The sequence below is a fragment of the Hemicordylus capensis genome, chromosome 3, assembly GCF_027244095.1.
Source record: "Hemicordylus capensis ecotype Gifberg chromosome 3, rHemCap1.1.pri, whole genome shotgun sequence".
Lineage (NCBI taxonomy): Eukaryota > Metazoa > Chordata > Lepidosauria > Squamata > Cordylidae > Hemicordylus > Hemicordylus capensis.
Genome location: NC_069659.1, coordinates 137,061,122 through 137,074,976, shown reverse-complemented (window position 1 = coordinate 137,074,976; position 13,855 = coordinate 137,061,122). Strand labels below are relative to the sequence as shown.

Sequence of the window (13,855 nt, the reverse complement as noted above, 5' to 3'; positions counted from 1 at the left end):
CTAGTTGCAAACAGAGCATCTTACTAGAAAGATGGTTTTCTAACAGATCACCACAACTACGCCTTACTGCTCTTCCATTTGGGACTGCTGAAGTATCCCAAAACCCAGTGGACAAAGCTGAAAAGAGCAATCCCACTCATTCAACTTGATATGGTCTCACTGATACATGTGACCTTAGAAAACGGTCCGGAAAGTGCAGCTGGTACCAAATAGGGCTGCAGGATTAACTAGGACTGGACATTTTGATCATATCATGTCAATGCTTCATCAGCTGCATTGGTTCCTAGTCCATTTCCAGGCCCAATTCAAAGTGCTGGTTTTAACCGTTAAAGCCCTAAATGGCTTGGGAATGGGTTACCTGAGAGAGTGCCTTGCCCCATATGTCACTACCCGAACCTTAAGATCTTCTTCAGAGGACCTCCTCCAGGTGCCCCTGCCAAACGAGGTGAGGCAGATGGCTACCAGGGAGAGGGTCTTTTTCGTGGTTGTACCCCATTTATGGAATAGCCTCCCCAGTGAAATTTGCCTGGCCTAGTCACTTTGTTCTTTTAGATGCCAGGTAAAGACCGTTTTGTTCACCCAGGCGGGGGAGGGTACACTTACCCCTTTATGGGCCTCCAAACAGGTTCAAAGAACCGGTGCACTGGGGGAGAGTGTACTTAACTCTCCCGCCGCTTTCACCCCCGCCAGCGCTCCATTAAGTTCCCCAAATCCATGGGGCGCCAGCGTACCTCCCTGCCACCCCTTCCCCCATTGTTAGGTGGAAATAAGCAAGTAACGTATGTGTGTGTGCCCGCTGCCGCGTGCCCGCTACACATGTTGCATGTCATGCACGCATGCCGCGTCCATGACGTGCGCAGAGGGTGCACAGGCGCAGCAGCGGGTGCACGCACACACGTTACAGGCTTAATTCCAGCCAACAACGGGGGAAGGGGCGGCAGGGAGGTTCACTGGTGCCCCATGGATTTGGGGAACTTAATGGAGCGCTGGCGGGGGGAAAGCGGTGGGAGGGTTAATGCACTCTCCCCTGGTGCACGGGTTCTTTGAACCTGTTCAGAGGCCCATAAAGGGCCTCCAGATCGGTTCCGTGCACATTCCTACTGCTTTGTATTGTATTTTGTATTTTCTTTTCTTCTTTTTGGTCTTTTATGATTTAATATGTTATATGTTTTTATTGTATGTTTTAATCCTCTGTTGGGAGCCAACCAGAGAACAATTAGTTATGGGGTGACTAACAAATAAAGTTTATTGTTGTTGTTGTTGTTGTTGCTATATTGGCCTGCTGATTCAGGATCAAGTCCTGAATAGGTAAAATTTTATTACTGACCAGTTTGGCATTAAGCAAACCAACAATGGGGACCAACAATAAAGTTACCAAGGTCCAGAAGGCTGAAGATGGCCAGACTTCTATCTCCTGTAATGACCCATGCAAAACCTACTGCCATATCTCCCTCCACTCATTATCCTCATAATAGGTACAGGAACAAAAAACCATTATTAAAATTTTAGCATGTCTTCAAATATAGAGAGCTATTGTTCTATACATATATGTTTAAGCCAGGCTTTAAAAACCCCAAACTCCTTGGTCACATGTACAACCAACCCACCCCCACACAAAAAAAATCCATCTCTGAACAGAGTTGTCTCCTAAAACCTAGTGTTGACAACTAAAGCTTGCAATATTTTCCAGGCCTGGTTTTCACATTTTGTTCTAATTAAGTTGTCCATTATTTTGATAAATGTACAAAATTTCATAAGACTACAAGATTATATCAATGCAATGCATAAAGGATGGACTTCACCCAAGGAAGAAAGAATTATCTGTTAAAGTGTGCAGTGAAACATTAGAAAATAATGCATGACACGATGATTAAATGCAACTAATTAAATCTGCAAAAGAAACTTGAATAGATACAGTGAGACAACACAAAATGGAGGCTAGTTCCTTGGTTCATGTTTATTGCATTTCAAATTATTTTGAGTTATTTTATCTTTAAGCATAATTAGGATCATCATTTCTTTTAAAACTTCTAATACCACACCAGGAAACTGCACTGATTCATAAGTTACACCACCACCTTTTAGTCACAATGGTATGGTTCAGATGCAGTGGGCAAACTACTACAATGGGTTCCCACTATATGAACAAGCCCTGGAGAACTTTAGCCTCCTCCCTCCCACCATCCTTTGCACACAGGTGGTGATCAGAAGGTTCTGTTTTCCATTTTAAATTATTGTTGGTACCTGTGGAACTATTAGTTTTAACTAAGGTTTATTCAAATAACTTAAGATCAACTATGATTCCAGATACTGTTTTATGAACAACCCACAGTTCCTTTGAGTTAAAATGACAAGCAAATCCAAGGTTAGCTGTACCTTTTAAAGAGCAAGAGACCCAGGGGCTGAATTTACACTGGAGGCCCACCTTTCCACCCCCACTTAGCAAGAGGGTACTGTCTGCCAATGTTGGTGAGGCCCCTTCCATAAGTGAGGCCTGGGGCAATTCAGCCATGAGACTTGCTGGGTGACTCTGGGCCAGTAACTTCTCTCTCAGCCTAACCTACTCCACAGGGTTATCGTGAGGAGAAACTTAAGTATGTAGTACTCTGGGCTCCTTGGAGGAAGAGTGAGATATAAATGTTAATAATAACAATAATTATAATTATAATTATTATTATTATTGCATGCCCGCTTGGAGGAGGTTAGTTTAAAATCAAAGGCTTCTGCTCTTTCTCTTCTGTGCATAACATTCTGTGCCAGCATAGCCAGTGTGGTGTAGTGGTTAGAGTGCTGGACTAGGACCGGGGAAACCTGAGTTGAAATCCACATTCAGCCATGAAACTTGCTGGGTGACTCTGGGCCAGTCACTTCTCTCTCAGCCTAACCTACTCCACAGGGTTATCGTGAGGAGAAACTTAAGTATGTAGTACACCGCTCTGGGCTCTGTGGAGGAAGAGCGGGATATAGATGTAAATAAATAAATGATGATGATGATGATGATAACTCACTGCTCTCCAAGACCCCTTCACACAGTGAAAATCTATGGTTTCCCATTATGTCTGAATTAAGTCATTCACTTTCTACAGAATCTAAAGTATTCATGAGATTTTTACAAAGGTATGGCAACTTCTTGCTTAATTTAGAACAATCTGATAAAACATTGTAGTACTTTTGTATGTATGCTAGATTATTTTCTTAGACACAGATAAATTGATGTGCAGCCACAAAGCATTTTGAGACATATCCAGGGACTCCCTCCTGTAGAGGACTTAGGGTTTTTTTTATAAAATCATGACTGTTATAATCACTAAGATCAGTAGACCTCAAGTGTGAGCCATACTTATCTAAATGGAGCTACATCATGCTTGCCTCTGGCTTGCATCAACATGTTTACATTAATTCTATCCCATGCTTCTCAACAATACTATATCAACTTAAACTGCAAGAACTATAGAAAACGATGTGCTGAAAAATATTCCTGTTAGTTCAAAATAGCATCAACAAAAATTTAAAATAGTATAAGTAGCAATTGCCTAAAGGTTTGAAAAATACATTCCCAAGTGAAAAAGATATACAGGCAAAAATAACCAAATAACCAGCACTCTATCCATTTAGATTTTCATTAACACTGAAGCAATTTTGTGAGTAAAACAGTAATTTTTATAACTAGTTTCAATCAGAATGGTTCATTACACTATTGAAGCAAAGTAGTTGATGCTGAAGACTATTCTGCAGTCAGAGTTATGAATAAAATCAGAAGAGAAAACATACAAGCTATTACACCCTCTTTGATTCAACTGGTTCCAGGTTTACTGAAGTCACTCAAATCAAGGAATATACTTTGGTGGACAGTTTGTGCCAATTTATCACAGATAAAATTTCAGCTTCTTAATCTCAGATTCTTCTTCTTATATTCACCTGAAGTCACACAAGCATATGCACATTTTCCAAGGAGTAATTTCCCTCCGCCCTCTCTGTATATATAAACATACACTGAACACATCCATTCACACATGATGGTTTCTCTAGCTCAAAGAGAGTCTTTAATTAGGCAAAAAGGATGGATACCACCACTTTAAAACTGTTTTTGTTTTGTTTAGGAGTACACACATCACTTCATTACATATTGGCTTCCCACAGCACCATGGTATACTTTGTGTCCTACACACTACAGAGATTAGCTACATAAATAAATAAATAAGTAAATCTTTACTATGGTCTTTGACCAACATAACTACAGAAAAAAATAATGTGTGTTAAGAGTCAAACATATCAATCCTAGCTAGATCACTAGCATATTGCTTAGGGCCAAAATTCTTTCATATTTTATTTCCTATAGTATAAGTTAATACAGAACATGTTTCAAAAAAGCTATGATAAATTTGGTAGCATTTTTCAGTAGTCTTCAGTACTCATAACACTGCATAGTGTTGATTTTTTTACCAAAACCCAGTGATCTGCTAGTTAAATTACCCAGTTTACAGCACAATACTATGGATGAGTTCAGTGTGTGTTTTAAAGAGGGACACTACCCAGAAAATATGCATATGGTTGTCTTCTTAAAGCTTCTACTCTCAAAAACACTTTTTAACATTTTACTCTACACTACATTAAAACAAAGAGCACTGCTACTAGTCCCAATACCAAGCAATCCTCAATAGGATGCTAAGTGCTGCCAAAGCTGCTCAAATGTCTTACAATGTATTTCATATTGTTATAAAAAAGCCACTGAGGTCATTCACACAATCAAAATCTGTGTTCTACCAGGGTGCTCCCAATTTTCAGTTATGTGGAAGCAAGGTTATGTGGAAGGAAAACCTGGGTAGAAGTGATTGTGTGGAAGCAAGGAAGGAAACCTTTCCTCCTACCTTGCTTCCACACAACCAAAAATTGGAAGCACACCCAGCTCCCAAACCCGGGTAGAACACGGGTTTTGATTATGTGAATGACCTCACTATGTAATTGTCACCCCAATCCTAAACATATTTTCTTAGAAGTCCTATGGATTCCAAGCAAGTGTGCTTGGAGTTGCAACTGTATATATTACTACTACTTGAAAAACTGAATTCTTTTTCTACATAACCCTGCACTAGACTCTTACCCTATTAGCAAAAAACTGAAAAAAGCAACCTAGGATGGCAGAGTCCTGCACAGTGCTGCAGAAGATTAGTTGCTGTTGAGAAACCAATTATAATCAACAATATCATTTCAACTGAACACTGCAAATGAATCAATATGAGTTACATGAAGGAATCTGAAACAATTATCAAGTTTTTAAAAAGGAAATGAAACAACTGAAACACAGTTAAGGAACCCTAAGCTGATCCCAATATACAAGCACCAATTTTTGTAATGCATTCATTAAAAGAGAAATTGAAATACAACCAACCCAGATAATTTGAAGTTCAGCTATGGCGAATAGGCCAAAGTACCACCAATGAAATCAATGCAGTTGTTTTAGTGTATATGATCTGAGAACCTTTGGGTGGAGGCCTTATCCTGAACATTTGCATGAATATAATATGCCTGTAACAAGATCTTGCGTCTTCAGCCATCAATATGTTGTGCCCTATGCAAATATTCCATATATCACACTTAAATTACAGTAAAAATACTATTTTGAACATATTAAAATATCAGTTCAAGTACTTGAATACCAGCTGAATTATCATTTATGCTAAATGTGACTTAGAGAACACAGGCACACTTTACTGAACAATTTTCCTTATTTAATATCTAGCTAAGGACCCATCAGGTTTGATGGGAAGAAGAAGAGACAAAGGGTTCCAGTCTTTTCCTCAACCCATACTGACGATCAAACCACATTCTCTCTCACCACACCCACTCCTGAAGCAGAGAAGCTGGCCTGACCTCTCCAACTACAACAATGCTCTGCCAGGTTGTAAATAAATGGTAGTAAAACACTTGCAGAGGCACCATTTTAACTGGACTTTGGGGCAAATGTCTGTGCCACTGCAGCCCCTGCTGTCTCTTGGGGCCTCCCAAACTCCATCTCCCAGCTGCCATGTAGCCGCCCGGCAGAAACCTCTTTCTGTCCTGCGCTGGGTGGCCAAGCAAGCAACCTCTCCCGTGCTGCTGCTCCAGCGGGTCACAGGAGTGCATGGCGAGGGAAGTAACATGGAGGTGGCAAGGCAGGGAAGTACAGAGCTGCACGCAGACATGCTGGGGCTGCAGCCCTTTGGGCTTCCTCCTGTTGCCGCTGTGTTTCTTTTTCCCACTGCCCACCAAAGCAGCAGCATTCTCTCTGGCTGATGGGGCTGGTTCCAATTGCCGCTGTTTCTTCTCTGCACCCTTGCTGGGGCTGGCTCCTTCCAGCCCCAACAAGTGGGGAAGAAATGCTGCCTCTTCGGCAGGCGGTGTGTGGGGTGAGTGAGTGGGGAGGAATGATGCCGCTTCAGTGGGTAATTGGGGTGGAATGAAGAAATGCTGTGCAGCAGCAACTGGCTGCTGTGGGACACGAATGGGAGGAAAGTCACTGGTTCTCACTACTGCCACAGGCAGCCAGGGTGTTTCTTTCCCCCCACTCTCTGAAGCAATGCTTTCCTCTCCACTTGGGGCTTGTTCCCACCGCCGGCACTTTTCTTCCTCCCATGCTGCTGTTGGCACTTGCCAAGAGCTTCTTCACTGTTTCTCCACACACACACACCCTCCCTTTGCTGGGACTGGCATGCTTCACAGAGTGAGTGGAGGGACAGTGGCAGGACTGTCCATCATGCACAATGTGTCTCATGCAGGTCAGTGAAGTATCTTATTCAGAATTTCTTATAAAAAATTCCCAAAAAAAAGTTTCAAATATTCCCTGAGCATATCCTAGTATAAAAAGTAGTGCATTCAACTAATTTAAGTGGCAGTACTGAATCTGTGTTTGTCACTTCTGCTTAAATACTGGCAGAAACAATTATGGTAAATGGCCCTGTTTCACAAAAATTAGGGACTGCAATATTCATTGTGTCTGTGGTGTGATTTAATGGTATCATGTAATGAAATTATGATATTATATGACAGAAGTTTTAAGGCCACAATGACGTTTGGCTAACAGCATAACAAAGGGCAACAGTCAAAAGGGAATAAAAAGGACTTGCTTTTCCCCAGCTAGCATGGCTACATACATCATTGATTTTTATTGTTACCTGCTTATTTAATGATCTATATTGTCAGGTGCTCTAAAGAATATGCAGCTGGTGGGAAAGCAAGAAACAAATGTCCTCCGAGACCTTGCTTGCTACACTTTGTTTATTCTACAGGTACTTTTATCATGTCTAAGTGTGCACATCCAAGTGGGTCTTCAAAAAAGAAATTAACCAGCTCTTGCGCACATGTGTATAATGTATATGGAAGGATGCTTATCTGGCCCCATTTGCCCATTAGAGCCAGGCTCCAAAATCTGCTAGCTGCACCTCTGAACACTCATCAGCCAGGCAAAATGCATATGCAATGCATATATACTATGTCCACAAGGGTTACCTGTTGGCTGAGGCCAAGCCATCCATTGTTGAGGTAGGAAGGACAATGTTGGGCTCACCATTCCAATGCCCCATAAGGAGGAACAACCACTATTCTCTTTTATGGAAAAAAGTAAACACGTGCAATGGAGACTGTCTTCTACGCCTAAATCAGCCATTAAGACCCAATATAGTCAACATAGATATTTCATGACAGTATTGATAATATATTCAAAAGGTATACACACCACGATAATGCAAATGTAACAGAATACTTTTGGGAAAGAGGTGCAAGATCTCACAGTTCTACTGCTAAAAGTGAAAGTCATCAAGGTCAACTTGGATATCTACTTTTTGGCCAAAATATTTCTCAAAAATTTCCTCAAGGAAGAATGTCACAGGCTGCTTCAACTTGAACAATAGACAGGTATTTATGTGAGTGTGCACTTTAAAGCTGGTATTATTTATACACACTTCTTCATTATCATCCAGGAGCAGCAGCATCTCTGAAGTCATCAATATCCCATAGTTCCCCCCTGTTTTCTAGAAAAGAAGTAATTAATTTTTCTGTGACAATCAAAGATAATGTGGAAAGAAGTCAAGCAGTCCTACTCTGGTTACATTCACATCAAACAATTCAAGAATTGACTAAATATTCTTCAAAGCAAGCTTTTCACTTTTGCTCTTTTTTGAGTGGAATCCTTGCATAAAGAGACCAAAGCAGACATATAACAGCATGGACAACATGATAAACAGAAGTAACTTGACATAAACAGGTGAGTTCAATAGGAATGACCTGCACCAAGGACTGGTTCTGATTTAACTTTTGGTGTGTTTCAACCTAAGGCAACTGTCATGTGACAAAATTACCACCTTCCTGAAGAATGAACTACAAATGTCCAGTTCTGTCCATCATTGCACACCCACACACCAGATCTAGATTTTTGCCAAGCTTCCAACAACTGCTGCTCCCATTTCTAAATTGATATTTGTGAAGGTGCCAAAACAGATAAAAGATGAATGCAGGTCACATGTATACTTGTGTGTAGAAATGTATACTTGTCAGGGTGCTATGACTGGCTGCAACCGTCACTTGCTATAGCTGAATTTGCCTCTGCAAAATATTTAAAATGGCCCTTAAGAGAAGCCTAACAAAGAACAGGGATTTTAGTGCTTGAAAGGGGGCCTGGGCATGCATTAAGTGAAACCTTAATGGAAAGGCAAGTGACTTACATCAAAATACCTTACATGTTAAGGATGCAACCCCTATACACACTGACACAGTGAACTAAACAGAACTAACTCCAAGTCCTGTACACCACTTAATGTAGAGCACAATTAGCCTGCAAGGCTATTATCCCACATATATATGAGTAAGAATGAGACAGACACAGCTGTCTCTAGAGACCTGCCCATTTCACACTTCCAGTCTCCAAAATGATATCCAAAACAACAACAAAACTACAGCTGACAAGAACTCAGGGAGCAAGAGGCACTACTGCTGCATCTTCACCACCTCACCACTTCAAATTGAACATGGCAGGAGTGGATAAATATTACCATCCTTCACTTCAGCTTACCCACCCTACTTCTATCCTGTTCACTCCCCTCCTCCAGAGCCATCTATTCCCCTCCCCGTTTTAAGATCTTCTCCTAAGCCCTTCCTTCCGCGCACCCCCTCCCTTTTTACTCTCCACAATGGAGTGGAGGAGCCGGAGAGGAGCACATCTCCGCTGCCTGGAGTAAACTCCCACCTACTGCCCAGCTCACCCATGCCTCTCACACGTACACTGGGATGAGCCCTCATGCAATGCTCCAACACCCAGCCAGCTCCTGAGCACTCCGCTGCCGGGATCATGCCCACCTCTCCTCCCCACCCCCACCCCCCGAAAACCTAACCTAGCCCTTCTTTTCTCTCTCGAGATCCCTGCCCTTTCGGCGGGGAATCAAGCATACAGTCACACACCCCTCTACATTTCCAGCTCCCCAAGGAAAGAACAAATGGATATAATTCGCCTTCCCTGGTAGTTTTCTTTCCCTGGGAAGAGAAACAGCCTCTTCCTCCAGAAGCCCACCTCCCCCGCCCCCCAACACCGGACCCTTCATTGAGGTTATTCCTCGCCCCCCCCTCCACACACACCCGTTTTATTGCCACCCTCCCCTCCTCCTCCTCCCCCCACCCTCGGGGACTACCCCTCGAAATCCCTTTTCCAGCCACAAGACCCGGAGCTAAAAGACGGAGGCAGAGGAAGGGAAGGGCGGAGGCGCGGAGGCTCCGCCAGGCTCTCCTACCTCTCCCACCCACTCACCCGCCGCCGGGCGCGCTGGCCAAGCCCGGCGGCGGCGACGAGACCGACGAAGAGGGTCGGGAGGGGCTTCGCCCCAAGAGAGCCCCACATTCACCTCCCACAACTCCTCGGACCACCAGCCCAGCGGCGGCCGCTACAAGTTTATGGCGGCTCCTCCTCTACCTCTGTAAGCTGCTGCTGCTGCTGCCCCCCTCCCAGTCCCTCCCAGTCCCTACCTGATTTGGGGAAGGGGGGAGGCCTGGCGTGGTCTCCTCTTGAGCTCGCGGGACTCTCCGGCCCAGGAGAATAATGGCAGGAGGAGAGGGGGAAGCGGCGCGCGGAGCCGAGTCGCTTTCTCTCCCCGGCGGGCTTCGCTCTTTGTCTCGGCGGTGGCGGCTTTCTCCCCCCGCCCGCTCTCGCTCCCTCGCTCGCTCTGCCTGCCGTGGCTTTTCTCCTCCTTCTTTTTTGCCTCCTTCGCCCAGCAGCCGGGCACAATCGGGCCGTGTCCTCCCGAGAGGCCGCCGGTCTCACCCTGCTGCCTTTGCGGGTCCTTTTTTCCCTTTCCCCTGCCCCCGCCCGGCTCGACGTGTCCAAGGCCCCAGCGCTCCCACCGCCACTCGGCTCAGCCTTAGCAGCCCGGCGGCGGCAGCAGCAGCAGCGCCCGGCCCCTCCCCCTCCACACAGGCAGGCAGGCAGGCAGGCAGTTCCCTCCCTCTTCTTCCTCCCTTGCCTGCCCCTTCCCTTTCTGCCGCCGCCGGGATCGCGTAGGAGAGCCGGCGATGGGAGGTCCGTACACGCTCCCTTCTGTGAGGCTCGCTCGCCTGCTGCAACCACCTTCCTATTCCTGTCCTCCTCGCGGGTGGGAGGAAAGGAAAACCGGGGGAGGAGGAGGAGGAGAAGACCACAGCCTTTTGATGCAGAACTGCGGCGCCTCTCTGGCGTTTCTCTTCCCCCCAGCACGCACCTCTGCTCGGCTTTTGGGCCCCCGAAAAGTTTGGGAAGGGGCCTTGCCTTAGCGGCGGGGCGGGCCCGAACTTTGCAAGGCTCTAATCCTAAGCATGCGTGTGAGAGAATAAGCTCAAGTAAAGCCAGGGGAACTTGCAACGCGCCTCTCTGCTTTCTTCTACTAGGAAATGGGGACCGGGGGTGGGGGGAGGCATTAGGTAAATTCGACGTTACACTGGTATAGAAAGAAACACGCCGGTCCTATGCAGAATTTGGCTTGCCGGGGACCACTAACATCGAGGGGTCGAGGCGAAAGAGACTTTCAGGGACCTCCACCATCATCCCACCACGTGTCTTTCTTCTCTAGACTAGGATGCGTTCCTGTGTGTTCACAGACCCGCTCAGGCACATATATGGCTCCCCAGTTTTAAAAAAGAAAAGACACGAAGCAAAGGCCGTGCAGCAGCTGCGCTGCTCTGCCAAACCAGTCCTGTTTCAGCCTGAGTTTTCCGGGATGACGCTTCTGTTTCGACTATATCAGTAAACCTGAAACTCTGAAAATGCAGCCAGACTTACGCAATGATAGAATTCGCGCCTCTTGAGTTTCCCGGGTGACTCTTCTCCCACCCTCCTGCGCCCCCTCCGCCGGGCCAGACGCCCGATGTCCTACATCTGATGAAACGGGCTCTAATCCAGGAAAATGTACATGTTACAATAAAGGTTAGGCGATAAGGTGCCACAAGACACTTTGTTCTTGCTGCATCAGACCCACAAAACTACCCCTTTGGAAGTCTCTATCTGCACGCTGCTCGTTTTGGAAAAGAAGTGGGGAGGAAAGTCTGGGCTCTTGTTCGTTTTGCCGGACACGGAGCACAGTTTTGCTTTGTATCCCGATCAACTCGGTTGATTTAGACGATGCCAGATTTGCTGCGCGAACAGAGTACTTGGACTGCTACTAACTAAAAATAAAAAGCAGTCAATGTTATCATTCCCAGAAGTACCACCCTAGAGAAGGGAACTTTCAGGAATAGCGTCACAGCAGTTAAAGAAACTGATTGGCCAGGGGTGTGATGTCATTCTGGAAGCGCAGGCTTTGCAAGGCTGTGTGGGAGGGAAGGAAATGATCTCTCCTTGGCAGCATTCATTGGGGAAAAAGTGGGAGGTGTGGGTGTGAATGTTTTATATAAAGTATATGGAGCAAGAGAAGATACATACACGGGAAAAAATAATAGTAGTTCGAGTAGTGGGCAGAATAGTTAAGATCGGGAAATACAAAAATCCAGTCACTCGAACATTATTTATTTAGTCAGTCCAGTTTGTTATTAATCTGGCATTTGTTTGATGGGGGCGGGGTTAGGCCAAAGACTTCCAAAACATCTAAAAACAATGGAAACAATCTGAAACAATGTAAGTAAAAGCATCCCAATAACAATGAAACAACAGAGTTTGACATCATAACAGTCATTAAAAAAAATAAAAATAAAAAAACCAAGATAATTTATTTTCCATTAAAAGTTATGGGTGAAAATGTTTTTGCTTGGTGCCAGACAGTAGTAATATTGCTACCCGAGGAGAGCACTCCTCAGCTGGAAGGCCACCACTGGGAAGAGCCTGTGTCTGGTCACCAACCACATTACTTTCTCAGGTAGTGGCACCCATTGGGCAGGTTAATATGAGAGTAGACAGCCCATGTAGGGGCTTGCAGATTGATACCAGCACCTTGAAATGTATCCAGTAACAAATTAATGCAAGTGAACAATATTTTAATACAGGTGAGCTATGTTTCAAATTGTCAGTACTAGATTGCTAAAACTGACCCAAGTAAACTGAACCAACTGCAATTTCTGAATAAGACAGTCCACATTAACACATTACAGTCTTGATACCAAGTCTTATATTACCAGGACGTGAATAACTGTGACAAGATCTTTGTCCAGGAGAAAGTTCTGTAGATGGTATACCAACTTAAGCTGGAAATAGGTGCTTCATTATAAAGATGTCTCTTGGGTGTTCAAAGGAAGGACTGGATCTAACATCATCCCCTAGCTGTGGACTTAGTCCTTTATGGGGAGTATAACCCTCATCCAGATTAGCCTTTCAACATACTTCCATAGTCCACAAATGTGTACTATACTTACAAAGTAAGGTGCAGACACAAGATCTTTTAATAGTTAAAGCATAATCACTCTCTGCCATGAGATTGTGTATTAATTCTTGCTTAAGGGTATATAGTGCATCCCTCAGTCTGAACAAGGTACAGCTAGTTCAGCATACTACACAGTTTCAGCAGTCAGTGGACACTAGCTGGTGAACCAGAAATTGGCCACCAGTTCTACCAGTTGACCATGGTGTACCTTCTGCTGACTTCTGGTATAGAATCAGTGAAAAATACTTTATTCTCATGCACCTAGCTAAATGACAAAAATCTGGCCAATGTTCAGACTAAATTGCCCAGGTTACTAAAAGAGGTGGTATAAGAAAGAAAGAAAAAGAGAAATGCACAACAGGGGAGGGTTGATCTTCACCAGTTCCCCCCTTCCTTCTGCAGACCTCTAAGCCTCCCAAAAATATGTCCCTGAGTATCCCAGAATCCTCAGGGACATGTTTTTGGAAGGCACAGAGGGCTGCTGAAATTTTTGAAGGAATTTTCAAATTTTGAAATATTTTTTCTAACCTCCTTTCCTTCTTAAAAAAATAATTATGTTGCAAAACTGGCAGCCCAACCAGCCCTATGTATGTTTTCCCAGAAACAAGTCCTGTTGCTCTCAAGGACTGCAGTGTTGGAACACAAGGCTGCCAAGTTAAGCATTTTTAAGACCATTGACTTCAGTGGGAAAATTAAGCACTATTCAGTCCTATGCAGAGCTAGGCTTGATAGCTTTCACATGGCAAACTGCACAGGACTGATCTCTTCCACATAAATATATGGAACTGCAAATTCTTAGCTTTGGCTAGATCATGCTCTTAGTATTCTGTTAAATGCTTATAGAATAACCACTGCAGAATACAGTAGGAAGAACATATTCAAGATACTTAATTAGTTAGCACAAAATTACTTATGTATCCTTGACACGGAGATTATAATTCAATCTGACATTAGCAGAGCTGACTTTCTCATTCACTGCATGATTATTGTATTGTCAGGAACACTTACTAAAA

At 44.2% G+C, this 13,855-nt stretch overlaps 2 protein-coding genes across 5 annotated transcripts in view; both read right to left on the bottom strand.

Moving 5' to 3' along the window:
- Window positions 1-10,114, bottom strand: part of ECRG4 (ECRG4 augurin precursor) — a 200,928-nt gene extending 190,814 nt beyond the window's left edge. The window contains exon 1 of one of the 2 annotated variants that reach the window (XM_053310890.1): window positions 9,988-10,114. The gene's annotated coding sequence lies outside the window, so the exon portion shown is untranslated. The remainder of the gene's footprint in view (window positions 1-9,987) is intronic. The other variant, XM_053310889.1, reaches the window with a different exon arrangement.
- Window positions 1-10,128, bottom strand: part of NCK2 (NCK adaptor protein 2) — a 112,685-nt gene extending 102,557 nt beyond the window's left edge. For 2 of the 3 annotated variants that reach the window (XM_053310886.1, XM_053310885.1), the window contains exon 1: window positions 9,988-10,128. The gene's annotated coding sequence lies outside the window, so the exon portion shown is untranslated. The remainder of the gene's footprint in view (window positions 1-9,987) is intronic. The other variant, XM_053310888.1, reaches the window with a different exon arrangement.
- Window positions 10,129-13,855: the final 3,727 nt, after the last annotated feature.